The sequence below is a fragment of the Macaca nemestrina genome, chromosome 16, assembly GCF_043159975.1.
Source record: "Macaca nemestrina isolate mMacNem1 chromosome 16, mMacNem.hap1, whole genome shotgun sequence".
Taxonomy (NCBI): Eukaryota; Metazoa; Chordata; class Mammalia; order Primates; family Cercopithecidae; genus Macaca; species Macaca nemestrina.
In genome coordinates this window covers 94,481,787-94,497,044 of record NC_092140.1, presented here as the reverse complement: position 1 = coordinate 94,497,044, position 15,258 = coordinate 94,481,787, and the positions used below count along the sequence as shown (strand labels likewise).

Genomic DNA, 15,258 nt, shown 5'->3' with positions numbered 1-15,258 from the left:
TTTTGAGCATTTCTAAAGTTAGACTGCTGTCTTTGTTTTCTTCCTGCATGTAGGTTTTTATTGGAAACACAGGGTAGTCATAGAAACAATGGTGGCTAGATGCTTTCTGGCCTTCCTTCGGGTGAACAGACTCTGTCAAAGAGCTGTAGAGATTGGGGTCTGGTCTGGGTTCCCTCCTCAGAGCTTCCTCATCACAGGCACAGTGAAGGCACTCTGTGATTTGGCATGTCTCCTTAAGTGTTATGTTCTCTGTTAGAATTCTGTCATTCTAGACAGTGTGGCGATTTCTCAAGGATCTAGAACTAGAAATACCATTTGACCCAGCCATCCCATTACTGGATATATATCCAAAGGATTATAAATCATGCTGCTATAAAGACACATGCGCACATATGTTTATTGTGGCACTATTCACAATAGCAAAGACTTGGAACCAACCCAAATGTCCATCAATGACAGATTGGATTAAGAAAACATGGCACATATACACCATGGAATACTATGCAGCCATAAAAAAGACGAGTTCATGTCCTTTGTAGGGACATGGATGCAGCTGGAAACCATCATTCTCAGCAAACTATCGCAAGGACAGAAAACCAAACACCGCATGTTCTCACTCATAGTTGGGAATCGAACAATGAGATCACTTGGACACAGGAAGGGGAACACCACACATCGGGGCCTGTCATAGGGTGGGGGGAGAGGGGAGGGATAGCATTAGGAGATACACCTAATGTAAATGACGAGTTAATGGGTGCAGCACACCAACCTGGCACATGTATACATATGTAACCTGCACATTGTGCACATGTACCCTAGAACTTAAAGTATAATTTAAAAAAAAAAAGAATTCTATCATTCTGGAAGCCTGCAGACAGGTACGTTTGATGACATTTCAGTGGGGCCTTCAGGAGACATGCAGAACTTATGATCGGGGCATCCATAAACGTGTGCTGTGAAAAGAGTGCCTCCTGAGATTGTGTTCAGTGGCCTTAGGTTGCGAGTGGGCTCAGTGGTTACAGTTTGTGAGGACAGGAACCATGTTTTCCTACACGGTGGTATTCCCCACAGCACTTACTACAGGGTTCGGTGCTTAATAGCTGGTGAAGTCATCAGGCAAGGTGGAAGACACGACGTGCAAGAAGTATGTCACAGCCACTCCACTGGCCACACCCCTGCCCATCTGGTCACACAACTTCCTTAAATAACTGCTTCTCAGGCAGGCCTTGCTCAGGGCCAAAGTCAAGGGAGCCTCAGAGACAAGAGTTTGAACACTTCCTCTCATGAAAGGACTTCAGCTCAGGGATTTCACAGAGTCAGTATCTGCTTCACAATTGGTTTCAAGTTCTGATCCCCCATCTTACTAAACGTGTAATCTGGGATAAGCCACTGGCCCTCTCAGAACCTGTTTCATCATCTGTGAAATGGGAGTGCAAACACAAGTTTCACCAGCTGTCTTAAACCCAAATGAGATAATGCATAACTACAAAATGATATACAGATGAGGTTGACTGTACTATTCTTATTCCTTGGTGGCATTAAAGGTTTTGTTTTTCATAATTAGTACTTTTTCTTTGAATGTGTGGGTGGTAGATGCAATTGGAACCCTTTTGCAACTCTTCATGGTTGGAAAGTTATCTAAAGTTGCTAATCAGACCCTCTGCTAATGTAAATTCTATATAATGAGACACTGCTAAACACCCATTCATTTTAACTTTCTCATTAAAAAGGATGACATAGAAACCCTTCTTTGTAGTCAGTATAGATGTATTTCTTCAAAGTGAATCATTAAACTTACGGGTTTTGTCATGTGAGGCCTCTGAAAATTGTACAATATTAGAAACATCAATGTCTGTGTTTAATAAACTTACTGGTAGCTTTACTGTGTTGAATGTCTCTACCTAATTTTGTTTGTTTAAAACTTTGCTTTTGGAAATTTAGCCCTTCAACTTTTCTTTAACAAAATCTTGGAATGAACTTCTGATTTTTTTTTTTAAAAACTGCTTATATGTAATATTGTAAATGAGTTCACCACTTGAAAGTAATTTACTTAAATAATGAGATTTAATTTTAAAGCCTTTAAATATCAACACATTTTTATTTAAAATTTGATATATATGGCCTTTCCTGTTTAAAAATGCTGATGTAACAAAAACTGAGATAGCTTGTTTACTTTTTATTACAATAAATACGTAAAATTTATTTACAATAAATACATAAAATTTACTTACAATAAATACGTAAAATTTATTTACAATAAATACGTAAAATTTACTTACAATAAATATGTAACATTTATTTACAATAAATACGTAACATTTATTTATTGGACAAGTTTATTAATGAGGATGGAGTTTTTGTTTTTGTTTTGCTTTGTTTTCTAAAAATGGACGAAAACACCCCCTTTCCTTAGGCGTCCCGTGTCCCCCGATTCCTCCTCCCTGGTTGCCGCGTCCTTGGCTGGCGTCAGAAAAATGGCTACAAACTTCCTAGTACATGAGAAGATCTGGTTCGATAAGTTCAAACATGACGTTGCAGAAAGGAGATTCTATGAACAGATGAACAGGCCTGTGGCAGGTGCTTCCCGCCAGGAGAACGGTGCCAGCGTGATTCTCCTGATACTGCCAGAGCCAGAGAGAACATCCCGAAATCCCTGGCCGGAAGCTCAGGCCCTGGGGCGTCTAGCAGCCCCAGTGGAGACCACAGTGAGCTCGTCCTCCGGATCGCCAGTCTGGAAGTGGAGAACCAGAGAGGCCCGGCTGAACGTGCTGGAGAAGAGCTTGCCCGGCCACCAGGCCACAGCCCCGCAGACCCAGCACGTGTCTCCCATGCGCCAAGTGGAGTCCCCGGCTGAGAAGCCAGCCACAGCAGCAGAGGATGACGAGGACGATGACACTGACCTGCTTGGCAGTGACAGTGAGGCAGCACAGCTGCGGGAGGAGCGGCTGCAGCAGTACGCAGAGAAGAAGGTCAAGAAGCCCGCGCTGGTGGCCAGGTCCTCCATCCTACTGGACATCAAGCCTTGGGACGGTGAGACGGCCATGGCCCACCTGGAGGCCTGTGTGCGCTTCATCCAACTGGACGGGCTGGTGTGGGAGGCCTCCCAGCTGGTGCCCGTGGGCTACGGTATCTGGAAGCTGCAGATTCAGTGTGTGGTGGAGGACAAGGTGGAGACAGACTTGGGGGAGGAGGAGATCACCAAGTTTGAAGAGCGTGTGCAGAGTGTCGACATGCAGCTTTCAACAAGATCTGAAGCCTGAGTACATGTGTGTATGCACATGTGCGTGAGGCCATGCCACAGTTAAACACTGAGACGGGCAAAAAAAAAAAAAAAAAAAGGGATGAAACAAACTTAATGAGTCTATTAATGGTAACCTGGTTACTTTTAAGGAAAACAAAAATGCTAATACTATATTATTTATGTGCATGCTTTATTAACAAGGGGAAACTGTTTTTACCTTTATGTAGGAACTGATAGTGAGCCCAGTATGAGCAGAAGATGTTAGATTTATAGCTCAACTTTAGGTTTTTCTCCCTGTCATGAAAAAAAATAAAACAGAGTTCTGAATTCAAGACTTGCCTTATAAGTATATTAAGAAATGACTTGAAGAGCTGTAACCTAAAAGTTCCTTTTCAATTGTTGCTCTATAGTTAATGTGTAGTTACAGATTTGAGAGCTTCCACATACTTTTCTCTCACATTCCTAAATAATGCTCTAATTATATATTCATATCTGGACTATGAAAATACTTCTATATCCATATAATATTTACTCAATATACTTCAGTAATACTTTTTAAGCACTTGCAGTTGTCTGCCTAAGTAATGCTTTTAAAAAAGTGTTTGGGAGGATAATGGCCCTCCAGTTATTCAGTTACAAAAGAAATGGCCAGACCCAACATTCTTTGTTTCAAATAATTTGGGGGAAAGTAGCTACCTAAAGAATCTTTGCTTCAGCATTTGTTATACGTCCATCTTTTTTTATAATCTGGAATAGTACGGATTTGGGAACAGAGCTTTACAAAATGGGGTGAAATGGATAGTTTTTGGTGACAGGAACGTAAAAACTCTCATTATAAGATGGTCAGAGCTGGACACAGTGGCTTACACCTGTAATCTCAGCACTTTGGGAGGCCAAGGAGGGCGGATCACCTGAGATCGGGAGTTTGAGACCAGCCTGACCAACATGAAGAAACCCCATCTCTACTAAAAATACAAAATTAGCGGTGCATGGTAGCACATGCCTGTAATCCCAGCTACTCGGGAGACAGGCAGGAGAATCCCTTGAATCCGGGAGGCGGAGGTTGCAGTGAGCTGAGATCACGGCATTGCACTCTAGCCTGGGCAACAAGAGCGAAACTCCGTCTCAAAAAACAAAACAAAACAAACAAAAAAAGCTGGCCATGGTGATGCAGACCTGTAATCCCAGCTACTTGAGAGGCTGAGGCAGGAGAATCGCTTGAACTCAGGAGACAGAGGTTTCAGTGAACTGAGATGGCCCCATTGTACTCCAGCCTGGGTGATAGAGCAAGACTCCATCTCAAAAAAACAAAACAAAAAACAAAAAAGATGGTCAGAGTATTTTTCAGTCATGATTTTAATGTTTAGAATTTCTGTCCTAAGTGGTGTTAATCCTTTTGAGTTAAACAACTGATTGTCAGTGTACCCTTGAACATCCTGGGAGTTCAAAGCACATAGAAGGAGGAACAACAAAGAAAATGTGTATTTTTGTCACTAGATTAATTGGTGTTCTCTCAGGTATCAAATAACTTCTCTCCCACCTTGACACTTAAAACAGACTAAAGTCATCTTAATGAATAATTAATACTGAATAAAGTTTTAGAGTAACTGATTTTTATAAGCAAGAAAGATACCATTTCAAGAAACACTCTTTGTAGATTTTAAGTATCAAAATAGATGCTGAAGGGTAAATGAAAGGTATACTTTAGAAAGACTACATCTATTCAACAAAAATCTAAACTATGTTGTTGTATGTATATTGGGTGCAAAACACAGTGCAAGGACTCAACAATTGTTAAGACACTGATACACAGTAATCTGCTTTCCTATCCAATTTTTTTACTGGGAGAGCAGAATGCTTTAATTTGGGTTTTCCTGCTTCATTGACATCAGTATTTAAGCTTCCCTGTTGGACCAGCTAATGGCAATACTGACACTACGTCATCTGGTAGAGAATCCCTAACTGGCAACAATGTGTTTTCCTACAGGAAAGTCCCAGGGGCCTTAGGTGTCCACATCAGGGTTTCTTAGTTGGGGGTTTGTATGCTTTTTGTAATTTATGTCTGTTCTCCACCCTCTAGAAAATAGCTAAGTGAGAAAGAGTCATAAGTCAAATATCCATCCTCAAGTCCCAACTCAGGAACAGTTTCTGGTTTGTTAAGAGTATCTTGGAGCCCCTGCATAACAAAGGGAATATTAACTTACCAATTTAGGGCTTTTGTTTTCAAATGATTGTGCAAATCTGAATTTCTAGAGGAGATTTTCCAGAATCCACAGGCACTGGCCAAGAGATGTGATTTACCAGGTCTACACTGGGCCAGGCATCTAACTGCAGTATGAACATTTTCCCAGGTTCATCTGATGTTTGTCCCATCCCCTGGTCAAGAACTACTGACTTAAAGAAAGTGGAAAAGATCTTCAAAGATCAAAGTTATTTGTAAACTATTCTAAGTTTCACGTGTAAGAAGCAAGAGGTAGCTATGTCTGGCAGGCCTCTGTTGCTGCCCCATGCAATCCAGTCCCCTTCCACGCACCCACCCAACCACTACCACCCTCAAAGCTTAGTGTATTCTGTGGCAAAAGAGGAACCTGTAATTTGAGTTTCATCATATGCAAAGTGCCTCTGTGTCCCCACTCATAACTGTAAAACCCAGAAGTGCACAGTGCAGAGTTCCAGACACACCCATCTTACGGTCTTTGTTCTAAATCCTGCTCACACCATAGGGTAAAACATTAGGACTCGCTCTGTGCCTCTCAACCATCTTTTTTTTTTTCTTTTTCTTTTTAGTTGACATATAATAATTGTACATATTTTTGGGTTACAGAGTAATATTTCTATACATATATACAATGAGTACTCACCAAATCAGGGTAATTAGCATATCCATCACCTCAAACATTTATCATTTCTCTGTGTTGCAAACATTTAGAATTCTCTCTTCTAGCTCTTTTTTTTTTTTTTTTTTTTTTTGAAATGGAGTTTCATTCTTGTCGCTCAGACTGGAATGCAATGGTGTGATCTCGGCTCACTGCAACCTCCGCCTCCTGGGTTCAAGCCATTTTCCTGCCTCTGCCTCTCAAGTAGCTGGGATTACAGGCACATGTCACCATGCCCAGGTAATTTTTGTATTTTTAGTAGAGATGGGGTTTCACCGTGTTGGTCAGGCTGGTCTCGAACTCCTGACCTCAGGTGATCCACCCACCTCAGCCTCCCAAAGTGCTGTGATTACAAGCGTGAGCCACTGCACCCAGCCTTGGCTTTATGAGAATATACAATAAATTATAGTTAACCACATTCACCCTCCAGTGCTATAGAACACCGGAAGTCATTTCTCGTATCTAGCTGTAATTTTATATCTGTTAACCAACCTGTCCCCATCCTTCCCTCCCCCTTGCCCTTCCCAACCTCTAATATCCCCAATCCTACTTTCTACTTTCATTAGCTCAAATTTTTGGGGGGCTCCCACATGTAAGTGAGAACATGCTACAATGAATTTTTTAAAATGGTAACAGTGCCTGTTAGAGGGAGCTGATTAGAGTAAGTTGGATGAATAAGAAACATTTTAAGGTTTTTAAAAATAAAAGCTCTCAACAATACAAGTGATATTATAAAATATAGAAATGTTTAATGAAAAAGAGTTAATATCATCTGTGATACTGAGTGCTGCACAGAAACTTCATTACTCAGAATTAGGGTAAACTATAGCTACATATTTTCTTTTGTTACTGAATCACATCCATATGAAACAAATAGCAATCTGGAAACTTCGCAAAAGAGATATTCTCGAAATGTGGTTATTTGTAACAAGGATGCCACGAATCACTACATAATTATTTAAATAAAAGGCAAGGCAGTTTTGGAAAATTATAAACACTGCAAAGTTATGGCCTTGTATTTTTTCTTATTTTCTGCTAAATTAGAAAGAACTTCGCTGTTTCAAATATACTCAAGCTGTTCAGTTCTTCAACAAAAAGTAGGTGACTGAAAACTGTATGCTTAACTATGCTTAAGTTATTATTTATAGTAGTGATAGAAGCCATTTTATTGGCAATAAATCACTTCCTGATTTCCACACCAAGCATTCCCACATGCACAAACATAGGTGTGTGGGAGGAAGGGAAATGGGCAAGAATGATTTCCTTCAAGAGGCTACTGAGAATGAAAACTCAAAATCTGCACCCCTAGGGGTGGTGGAAGGAGAGGAAGAAAACTCCCTGCCAGAAATTTGGCTAACATGCTGAGCAGAGAGAACTTTAAAAGAAGAAGAAGGAGAGGGAGAGGGAGGAGAAGAGAGAGAGAGAGAGAAAGTGAAGGAAGGAAGGAAGGAGGGAGGGAGGCAGGGAGGGAAAGAAGGAAGGAAGGAAGGAAAGAGAAGGTAAGGGAAGGAAGGAGAAAGAGAAAGAAAAAGAAGAAAAAAGAAGAAGGAAGAAGGAGGAAGAGGAGGAAGAAGGGGAAGAAGGAAGAGGAGGAGGGAGGAGGAGAAAAAAACAGCAGAAATAAAATAATGTGGCGTCTGTATCCACAGACATGTCTTCCGGCAGGGAAAGTGTGAGGTGGTTTTTATTTTGAAAAGTTGATTGATATACACAGGGCTAGATAACTGATAAACTGCAGATAAGAAACTGGGTTTGATGCTTGTCTACGGGAAATGACGATGTTCCTTAAATGTCACCTAGATGGTTAAAAGGAAGGGAAGCATGAGTGGAGTCACTGCTGATTTGATGAGTAAGGGTTCCTTCTTTAAAAGGCTCTTTGGGATGGGCACGGTGGCTCACGCATGTAATCCCAGCACTTTGGGAGGCCAAGGTGGGCTGATCACCTGAGGTCAGGAGTTCGAGATCAGCCTGGCAAACGTGGCAAAACCTTATCTCTACTAAAAATACAAAAATTAGCTCGGCGTGGAGGCAGGCACCTGTAATCCCAGCTACTTGAGAGGCAGAGGCAGGAGAATCGCTTGAACCCAGGAGGCGGAGGTTGCCGTGAGCCAAGACTATGCCACTGCACTCCAGCCTGGGCGACAGAGCAAGACTTCATTTCAAAAAGTAAATAAATAAATAAATAAAGTAAAATCAAATAAAAGTTTCTTTGAAAGTTCCCAAACATTGAAAATAATGGCGCGTTAACAGAAGATTAAATGAAAAATAGTAAGAATCAAAGGTTTCTGTTTCATTCTCCCCCCAAAACAACAACAAACTGTCTCTACCCAACTCTTGCCTTTGGAGGTTTTATAGGAATGTTGGCTGGGGTAGGAGAGGAGAGTGAGACAGAGAGAGAGAGATTGAGGCTTGTAAGAGTCTCTGGCTACTCTTTCTGTTGCACTTCTCTTTGAAAGGCTCCCTAGGGCAGTCTGCCTCTTACTGCTCTAAAATTAAGATAGGATCTAGCTCTGTTGTAATTGGGCAGCAGAGGTAGACATTATGCCAATATATGCCATTTTGGTGTTCAGACAGAAGTCCAGCATTGTGAGTTACTTTCATTATGTGTAAAAATACGGTGTGGAGAAGTAGATAAAAATTTGCTCAGAAATTCACTGCATTCTTTCAGGAGCTATAGCAGAGTAGCAATTTATGATTTTGTTTCTTTTAAATGTGGAAGTTTGGAATTCACAAATGCTATAAAATAGATCAATATATAAAAGTTGTACACAAAATGCACATTAACCAGCTGACTAGAATTTTACCCCATTCCCGAACCAGAATGTTTATGAACCCCTAATCTCCTGTACTCTACAATTCTAATCTCAGTGTGCCACATTGCTGCATGTTACTCATTGCTGAATGGAGTGGCACATAACATCTATTTAAATGTTGCCTAATAGAACTATGGTATAGTTTAGGACTTTATATGAAAGTTATAAAATTTGAAATGCCATGAATTTCATCCCAGTGGCAACATTTCCCTAGTCAGCTTTTAAGGAATATGATTAAATGAGATGTATACTCCACTTTTAAAATATTTTAATTATCAGACAAATAGAATTACATGTTTTTTTTTTAAAGCCACATAGATTCTTCAAGCTTGGATCTTGCCAAGCCTGGACATCAATGAGCTATTTCAGTTTGTTGTCATTGTTGTTTTAATCAATGATAGGGCATCTTGGAAAACCTTTGGCATTTCCTCAAAAGTTTCCTTCTTATTTTCCCGCCTAATTATTAATCTCATATAAGATATGCCTTTGATTCTTGGGGATTTACTATTTTTTGTTTATAGATTAAGCTTCAAAAAGTGCATGGTGGTTATGCTGTTGAAGAACTTAGACAAGAGAATAACTCACTTGGCAGTGAGCACAGTGGAGAATCAAAGAATCAGTGAATTGTGGATCTGAAAGAAATCATAGAGAACATCAAGTTCAGTGCACTCATGTTACAGATGAAAAACTGTAGACCTACAAAGACAATTGACATGGAGGACCTTCTGATTCCCATAATGTTCTATAGCATCATCCTTCATGAGATCATCACAGAAACCTCATGGGTCATTTTTATATGCCTGAAAAGTGAGAGGAAAATGATACGCACACCTTCCTGTGGGTCCCAGAGGCCAACAATCCGTGCATCAGCCTGTGTTTATTAAATACCCACATGTCCTCTGCTGTGCACCAGATGCTGGTGGGCAGGGCTGGTGTGTAAGTAGAGATTGGAAGTATTAAAAAGTACATGTCAGTCACACTTGGTGAGACACGTACTGACAGGTGAACCTAGCCTAGTGCACAGCATCAAGACCTCAACTGGTTTTATTTTGCAGTCTGTCCTTAAAAGAGAAAAAGTCCTTCTTTGATGAAAATAGCCATTAAGTGAAAAAGAGGAGATTTGAGTTCAAGGTGTTATAGCTTTAGCTCAAGGAAACACACAGGAAGTGTGATTCTCCTCAGAGATATGATCCAGGAGAAAACCAGGGTCCTAAACATTCCTTTTTGAAGAATATGTCTCAGGATATATTCCTTTTGAAAGGTAAGGGTCTACTCAATGGTCACCATCCTCACAGACTGAGATTTGTTACCACTCCCATTTCACAGTGAGGAAACTGAGGCATATGGAAAACAATCTGTTAAACGTTAAGAGAACCAGTTTGAAACTGGGTGAAAAATTGCAACTTCTTACCTTTAAGTTCTCCTTTACCAAATATTCCCTGAAGTTTGTTCCATTCTCATGTTTAAAAAAAAAAATTGTAACCAAAAGTAGCATTACTGCTATGTGTCTTAGTAGGTGAACAAAAAAGTGTATCATTTTTCCCACACAGATAATAACCAAATTCCTATTTAAAAATCAGTTAAGAAACCTCTAATTAAAGGGGCAGTGAATGGAAACAGTAGATTTGGCCTAAATATGCTGGTGGAGCAGCTGTGGGCCTGCATCTGTCATGAGTAAAATACTCATTTGTGGGAAGTGGGTCCCCTTTTATAGGTTGTCAGGGCTCAATTTAGTCCCGGAAAAAGATGTCACCCTATTATTTTATGTGGTCCTCAGCTTAAAAAGGTGTCTAACTGTAAGTACTACACCTCCGAAGCGAGATGTTAGAAATAATCATTGCCTTGGAAAAAAGATTCTAATAAAGCAAATTTTAAAAACAAATACAAAGCCCAATTTCTCATAAGCACAAGAGTTTGAATATGTAGAAGGTCATTTTGTTTTGTTTTTTATTTGTTCTGTTGAGTAGTAGAAGGAAAAGATCATATGACTTCATATAACCCAAATGTCATCTGGGAGCACTTTGCTCTTAAAATTTAAGTAGATTGGTCAAGCTTCCATTCCATACCTGTGGGTAGCCTCGGGCTCAATCCAAAGATGTTTATAACTTTTCAGGGACATGGGTCCTTGTGCTTAAGTTTCTGCTCCTGTGAAGGTTTTGTTTGTTTGTTTTTCCTTTGTTGGTCATTTATGATTTTTTTCCCCTCATATTGTCTCTATTCTGTATTGTGTGTGGGTTCAGAAATGAAGTTCACCTTCTTGCCTTGACTTCTGCAAATAAAAACTCAACCCAACCATAAAAGCCTCTGTATGAGTAGTGGATTCTACTGGATATCTGGAGAGACAAAAATAATACAAAATGTAGATATTCATTCAGCACAAACAACTTTGATTTAACAGCAGAGGGCCTTATTCTTGCAAAGCCCTCTCGGCCACCCTCCCCTTCAAGATTTCTTAAAGCATGTTCTACCAGTATTCAACCTCTGGTCATCAAGATGGCTCTTTTTTCCTTCTCTTCCATCTTTCCTTTCAAATTTCCTTCTACCATAATGTCCCCAGAATTTTACTTTCTTCTTCCTCAATCATATAGAGCAGTTCTGCTCTTTCCAGCCCTACTCCCAAGCCCTTCTTCAGACCTATCATTGCACATCTGAAACCAATCAAGGTACCCATCATAAACCAAAGGACCACCTGAGACTACTCCCTTTCAGCCCATGGTTATCATAAGGGTCCATGAGAACCTTCTGCAAATCTTGTTAAAATTTCAGATGCTAGTTTTTCAGATTTGGGGTTGACTGAGGAATATGTACTTTTAATAGTCATGATTTGATTCTGTTAGAGGGATCTTCAGCTTTTTCTTTGAAAAACTGTAGTCTAACAAGACTCATCCTCTACAGAAGTCAGTTGGAGTCCAGACAGCATTTTTTTCTCTTTTGCATATACTGTAAACCTTAGTCCAAACAGAGCCCTGGAAAATCTGCATGGTGATTGGAGTTAAACATCCCTCCATCATCCTGTTGCTCAGACTCTCTTACTTACCAAAGACCATGCTCTTTTTTAGAAGTTCTGTCAATGAAAACTTTGGTACACTCATTAGGAAGGGATAAAACATATTTCTCCGGTCTTAAGAGGATTTCTCTTACTATGAAAATAGTTGTATTCACTTGAACAGGCACAGTGACTGGTTTAGCCAAGGCACATAGAAGATAAAGCTTGTTTGGGGACAACCCAGGGAACTTAAAGGATCAGTGAGTAGAACTATCTTGTTAGCAGAGTTCCACATTATTTTATATTTTTATTACTCAATAGTTTGTGATAAGTTCATATGTTAATTTGAGTAACAGCATTACTCAATGAGGGTAGCTTTTTTTGCAACTCATTTTACAATACAGCTTTGTCCTTTCTGAAAAATAATTTAATTACAAAAAATCAGAAACTGATTGGAGGGTCATTATCAAGTGTATAAATTATCCATAGTATGAATTGATACATTTCCTTATATAAATGCATTTTAAATTATTCATTTTATAAAAATGGGATATATGCTTTTCAGGAAGATATCAACTCTTATATGAATAAATAAATATCTATATTATTCCTAATAAGTTTACTGTCTTTTGACATGCATCTGTCATTGCTCTTTGAATAGAAGAGCTAAGTTTTCTATTTTTTTTTTCCTTTCCCTGACACGTGTATCCAGTGATTTCTGCCCACCGTGGGTGCTCAGGAAATGCCGATCCCTTCATCCCCATAACTACATTATATTCTTCTCCTTCCATTAATAGCGTGTGAATCTAGCCCATAATTTACCCACCTAGTGTGCCCTGGATTCTTCCTTCTAAAGTGAAATAAAAATAATTGCTGATCCCAGGAATGTCTACCATCCTAAAGACTCCTGGAGTCTAGAACTGCATTCCTGAAGTAGTTCTCTCATCTGCTGGTAGATTGTCTGTAACAATCTGCTTTTTTTTTTTAATAGTGTCTCTCTCATGTTTAAGCTTTTTTTTGGAATCAAGCCCACATTCTTCAGCACGGCATTGAAGACTCAGCAGCCCTCCCAGTCTGGCCCCATGCACGATGGAAGGCCTTCTTTCCTGGCCCTTATCCTTCTCTGCACACTACTCCAGTCCCACCATACCATGGACTGCTCTCTGACCCTGATGGCATTCCCATGGCATATGTTCTCACACAGCCTTCCTCATTTGCCCACCTTGCTTGTCTCTGAGTCATATTCTATTCCAAGGCTAAGCTCAAATGTCATCATATCTCTCAAACTGTCCCTCACACTCACACCCCCACATGGTTTAGTTGTATTCTGCCTTTTGTTCCACAGGTCTTTGCACATCATGGTATTATGGCGTTTAAGTCTGTACATACGTATTGGTATTGCCATCCCCAACCAAGGTTCCAAGGCTTCTGAAGGTAGAAAACTATATCACATAAATGAAGAATGAATGAATGAATGAATGAATGGAGTGAATGAATGAGTAAATATTTAGCCTATCTGTCTGAACTGCCTGCTCTGTCTTAGCCGTTGGAAACATGCTCACAGCTAAATCATTTTCTAAGAAATAATAATCTTCCTTAGTATTAATTTTATGTTATTTTTGCCTCTTCTCTCCAAGCCCTTATCACTTGGATTCTTGCTATGTTACTTTTGCTTTAAGATATCCCTGTTGTCTTATTAACTACTTCAAGTCCTACACAGATTTATGTAAGTGAGAAATATACAATATCCTCTGTACATCCCCTGAGCTAAATAAAATCATTTTCCATCAAAGGCAGCATCACTGTTTTCACTTCTCTTTTCCTTACTATATTTTGGATAAAGATAATGTAGGCTTTTCATGCGCCAATCAAGTTGCATAATGTTTCTGAGTCAGTATTCTTTACCAGTTTATCTTGCTTCTGCATATATGGTTGGCTATGATTATTTGACAGTTTCTCTTGTCTAACACAGATTTACAAAATCAAAACTTTCTAATTCTCTTCAGTTTTGCTGGTGTCATTATGTATGCCATAGTTGCAGAATTGTGTTTTGTGCAACCATATAGAAGAATAAAATACAGAGGATGAAAAGAGACTCAACAAGGAGAGGTAATCTTAAACTTGTCAGAAAATAAAAGTGAATTTCCTAAAATTATTAATATGGTGACAAGTATATACAAATTTTGCATTAAATAATTGGGTGTAAATTCTTAACCCTAGGAAAGCTTATTGAAACGATGACTCTTTGATGTATGGAATGGATTGTTTACCAAATGAAGCAACATAACAGATATCTCTGGAATAACCAGCTTTACAGCTGACAGCAAACTCCTTAGGGCAAGGACTTTACATGTTTGGCACATTGTACTTATACTTACTGTATATCAGTGCTGTTTAAATATTTAATAACAGTTGCTCCCATACCTATTCCTGGCTGGTCCAGCCTTCCTGACTTGTCATGTTCATAATCAAATATGTATTTCTACATTAATCATTTGGGGTGTGGTGCCACTTTTAATCCTAGGCGGGATGGTGCCATCTTCTGAAGGCTTGGGGTGTGCTCTGGGTGACTAGAATAAAGATAATTAGCTATGAATATCAAACATTACTTTTTATTTTTCTTACTTAAAAATATGTTCCTTTTTAGAGATAGATTGCTTGCAGAGTGAGCTGTATTGTTTTCTAAAGGTGAAGCAGTGACTGTTTTTGGAGATACACTAGGACCTGGGCTTCATCATCCAGGCTCTGTAACTAATGGCGTGACCTGACCTCTCTGGTCAGTTTGGTTATCTGTAAAGAAATCCTCCTGGGCTAATTGCAAATGGTTCCCAGAGTTTTAGTGTTATTACCTATTTCCAGTTGTAATATTTGTGCTTATTTACTTAGAAGAAATAAATTAGTTTACTTTTAATTTTTACGGGGGAATGTAAAAAAAAGTGCTCCTACTTAAATGTTTAATCTCTTTTGTGATTTATTTCTTCAAGGGGAATTTACCCAATATTCATTATATAGAAAAAGAGAGTGATGGCAACATATGGGAACTCCAAAGCACATACATATAGAATAACCTAGCTATTTAATTATGTAAATTTTAAAAGAAAAACAAAATTTAGTGATAGAAAAGAACAAAATCTCTTGAATCTGGAGAACAAGAGTCTACTAATTGTGTGAACTGTGTCCCTTGGGTTCTTTAACAGTTAAACAGGAATCTTTCTGTTTACCGGAGAACAAGAAATGAGATAAAGACATGAAGATGCATTGTGATTGTGGACACTACGATAGGGGAAAAGTTTCTTTTTGTTAATTTTTAATTGTTGCGGGTACATAGTAGATGTATATATT

The 15,258-nt window shown here is 39.2% G+C and overlaps 1 pseudogene; it reads left to right on the top strand.

The window, feature by feature from the left end:
• Positions 1–9,444, top strand: part of LOC105485990 (elongation factor 1-delta-like) — a 114,290-nt pseudogene extending 104,846 nt beyond the window's left edge.
• Positions 9,445–15,258: the final 5,814 nt, after the last annotated feature.